At 34.9% G+C, this 4,357-nt stretch overlaps 1 pseudogene; it reads left to right on the top strand.

Annotated features, from left to right (window-relative positions):
* Positions 1-838: 838 nt before the first annotated feature.
* On the top strand, positions 839-3,152 carry LOC119514735 (annotated as a pseudogene).
* Positions 3,153-4,357: the final 1,205 nt, after the last annotated feature.

Genomic DNA, 4,357 nt, shown 5'->3' with positions numbered 1-4,357 from the left:
GAACATGAGAATGAACATGGGGGCGGGGGCTTTACTTCTCTATTATTTTTTAAAAATCACCCCCCACACCTCCCTGCCCCCCATGAACAACCAAAGAAATAAACACACTTGAGGGGGTGAGAGATCTGAAGCTTATATGTTAAAATGATATAACGCATTTCATGTCCTAGCAGTTCATAGCTGTCCATTATTTTATTTTCTATGTTTCTTAATGTTTGAAATATCTCATATATTGTTTTTTTTTTAATTTCAGACAATAAATAACCTAAACTCTTTGTAACTAACTCCCCAATAATTTCCTAGCCTCTTTCTCCTTCAATGGGATATTCATCTTTAAGAAATCTTCAAAGTCCTTCATGACAGCTCTTGATAATTAACAACTGAACTGATACTTATATGCCAGAGAAGTATCTGTAAGAGGTACAAAGAAAAAAGGCAGAAAGAAAGAAAGAGAGAGAGAGAGAGAGAGAGAAGAGAGAGAGAAAGAAAGAAAGAGAAAAAGAAAAAGAAAGGAAAGAAAGAAAGAAAGAAGGAAGGAAGGAAAGAAAGAAAAAGAAAGAAGGAAAGAAAGAGAAATATATATATTATATATATATATATTTTCCATCTCTGCAGGTACTTGGAAATTGCTCAGTAAATATTTTAAACTTCCAAAATTTAAAGTATTTAGCCACCTGCTTATGAAAGATAATTGCTGCATGAACTTATTCAGCTGAAAAGCAATAGAAGCAAACAGGAGCTCAGAGAAAGTAAAGTAACCATAGGGAATCAATCAATTCACCTAATTTTAACAATAAAAATATTGTAGCACAAGAAAGCTCCAAATTAGGAAAAGATCATGGTCGATAATCCTGCTGGTTCAATTCTCTTTTCAGGTGTGAATCAGCTCAAGGGCCATAGGATGAGGCCATTTTATTGACCATTGTGATTGTGGGTGATTTAACATTTTGAGGACAGGAGTTAAAGCTTTAGGTTCCTCTGGAAGTGGCATCTCTCGTAGAACATTTTTCCTTCAATTAGTCTGGGAAGACAAGGCCACATTAGCAGAGTGCTCCTTCCTTGGCTTATTCCCAGCTCCCTTCTCTTTTATTTGCTGAGCAACTGAAGTGTGTGAAACGCTGATGGGCTTTATATTTAATACTCTAACCTGGGCCAGCTTCTCTTTCTCCCTTCAGACTGTTTTCCCTGGAAAGTGGCTGATAAGGTAAGTGAAGGCTTGGGATTGCTTCTACGACTTGAGAAGGTCAGAGGCGGTTGACTCTAACCACTGCGAAATAGTAGTTTTTACTCTTGCTCTTCACTTTTTAATCTTTCTACGAACTTCTTGCTCTTATGTTCCTCTTCTGTTCTTCTCACTGGCTGCCATTTCTTTAATATTAGATATGGAACTATTCTGACTGTTTTGAGACTATCACTTGATTGTTCCTGGTGGCACTGGTTTAAGAGACAGCTAACTGGGACCAGTGACTGATCTGTCTGTGGGTAAAGACAAACCAACTCATCCACATCGGATCAGAATATGAGTTTGGTCTCATTAGCACTGTACTTTTACTAGTGGAACAAATCTTGAATGTCAAACTGAATTTAGCCCTTGATTAATACTCATACTGATTTTAGAGTCTATATTTCAAATCAAACAACAGCTGAGAGAAAGAATCCAAATCTAATGGGTTTTTAAACCTTAATCTGAAAGTAAGATTTAGTGTCACAATCCTTTTCCTTTTCTTCCTGTTATTTTATTAGAACAGATATTTGGAACTTAGTGTTATGCAGCCCAGTTTTCCCGAATGTTTTAATAGCTACCCACAGTAAGAAATGAATTGTACATTACTTTCATACACATACATATAAATATATATATGTGTTTGCATATATATGCCTATATACATCTATATGTATGTATAAAGCAGCTTCAAGAAACAATCCTAAACTTTGTATGCTGCACTCTGAGATACTTATATTCTAGTCTGTTTTCCCAATTAAAAAAAAAAAAAGGTGTTAGGGCTTTCTTATTAATTACATGACCTACTATCAGGTTAAAAATTGTAGTTTAAGTGAGCTGATTAGCTCACATAGATATAAATGTCTCGTATTAAAGCAAATTATATATATATACACACACACACATACATACATTTATCTGATTTCCCTACTCTTGTGTATAAATGCTAACTTTAATATAGAGATAGATGATATCCAATTTATTCAAAACAATGCTTTTGTTTTTTTATTTAATCAGATCTTTATATTAACAATGAAAGATTTAGCTAAGAATAGCTGAGCTCCCACTCAGTAAAAAATAAGGTGTAGTTTATTCTAATCCTGATAGGCATATAAATATATACAGCTACCCAAGCATTAGATATTCTTTCATTTCTTCCTCAGCAGTGAATTGCTGAAAAACCTCAGTCATTAGTGATTTATATACAGACTTTCCAACTGTCTTTGCTGCAACTACTGTGAGAACAAAGACCATTCTTGGCAACCAGATTATCGACATTCCAGAAAATGTCAATATCATGCTGAAGGGATGCATTTACTGTGAAGGGCTCCAGAGCAACCCTGCAGAGGAACTTCAATCACATCAATGTGGAACTCAGTCTTCTTGGAAAGAAAAAGAGGCTGCAGGTTGACAAATGGTGGGGAAATAGAAAGGAACTGGTTAGAGTTCATGCTATCTGTAGTCATGTACAGAACATGATCAAGGTTGCATTACACTTGGCTTCCATTAAAAGAGAGTCTATGTGTGCTCACTTCTCCATCAACAACATTATTCAAGAGAGTGGGTCTCTCACTGAAATCCAAAATTTCTTAGAAGAAAAACATACACGTAGGGTTCAGATGAGGTCACGTGTTGCTTGTTCAGTATCTCAAGCCCAGAAAGATGAGTTAATTCTTGAAGGAAATGACATTGAGCTTGTATCCAATTTAGCTGCTTTGATTCAGCAAGCCACAGCAGTTAAAAACAAGCATATTGGAGAGTCCTGGATGGTATCTATGTCTCTTAAAAAAGAACAGTTCAACAAGCTGATGAAAAAGATCTAAGAGTTGTTTTGCTATGGAAACAAGATGCCAAAACCATTTCTGATATTTTAAAGATGGAATACAATTCATTCATAGATTTTAGGGAAAAAAACAGTCTTTCCACATAGTAGATTCTGAAGAAATGCTGGTTCCCTTTCATCTTCATTTGTGTTGGTCATTTTTGGTCCCAGTCTTATGGATAATAAAAGAAGATGCCATCATCTGAGATGAGTCACTGAATTTTTTTGTTTTCAGTGAATTACTCTGTTTCTGCCTAAATAATAATGGATACTTTTGCTAAATCTTTAAGTTAACCTGAAATTTTAGTGATGTTTATGATAAACTTAGATAATAACAGATAAACAGTTGTTTTATTCCTATCTGCTTTTACATTTCTTTATGTTTTTTCCCCACTATGTTTGCAGCTAAAGCAGATAGAGTCTGTTTTTGGTTTATGGTTTCACCTATTGTCAGATAATAATGTTGTTATCAGCAATAAATATGTAGCAAGAACTGAAGGAGGTTTCTTGCTGCTTGGGAAGAGAAGTTATTAGAAAGTCTACCTAGCTGTTACTGAAGCCATGTATCATATTCTTGCAATAATTATCTTTTTATTTGCATGTAATTATATGCCCTTTGTTTAACTTAGTATTGTAGCAATTATTACTTTTGTTTATGACAAGTTCACAAAGACAAAAATTAAACTCACATGGTTTGAAGAGAAGGGAATCGGTCAAATCTTAGACCAGAATCCAATTCCTTAGCAGCCTATCGGAGTTCAGATAGGATACTAAGGTTTTGAGTATAGACCTCTTTATGGTCTATTGGAGAAGTGCTTAAATTGTATTAACAGAATTGCATTTCAGAAAGACTATCCTGGTTTCAGTCATTATAGTCAAGGTGAAAAATAAGAGGAAGAACAGCCTCCATCATTTTTTATCCCTACAGAGGGGTTTTATCCCCAAACAGAGTGAATGCAGGATAACTGGTGGCAATTCAGAGCACCATGGGAACATATAAAGGTCTAAGTCTTTGGCTATGAACAGAGCTGGGTAAGGAGCACTCAGTTCTATTGAGAACTAGCCACTTGGATGCACTGGTTGAGTTATCTAGAATTAAAGATTCAGATGCAGGTGCCGATGCTTTGGAATGCACTCAGATAGTATAAGCAAGCTCCTTTACTTTATTCTGCTTTTTCTAATGTCTCACTATGAAAATATGAATATTAAGCATTATTAGCAGAAATATTTAAATAAGATAGAATTACTGAGTTGAAAAATTGGAAAAATAATTGCCTAGGTATAACTAAATTCTATACTCATACATCAAAACT

Source organism: Choloepus didactylus, chromosome 18 (assembly GCF_015220235.1).
Source record: "Choloepus didactylus isolate mChoDid1 chromosome 18, mChoDid1.pri, whole genome shotgun sequence".
NCBI lineage: Eukaryota > Metazoa > Chordata > Mammalia > Pilosa > Megalonychidae > Choloepus > Choloepus didactylus.
The sequence above is the reverse complement of the archived record's forward strand: the minus strand, read 5'-3'. Positions and strand labels throughout refer to the sequence as shown.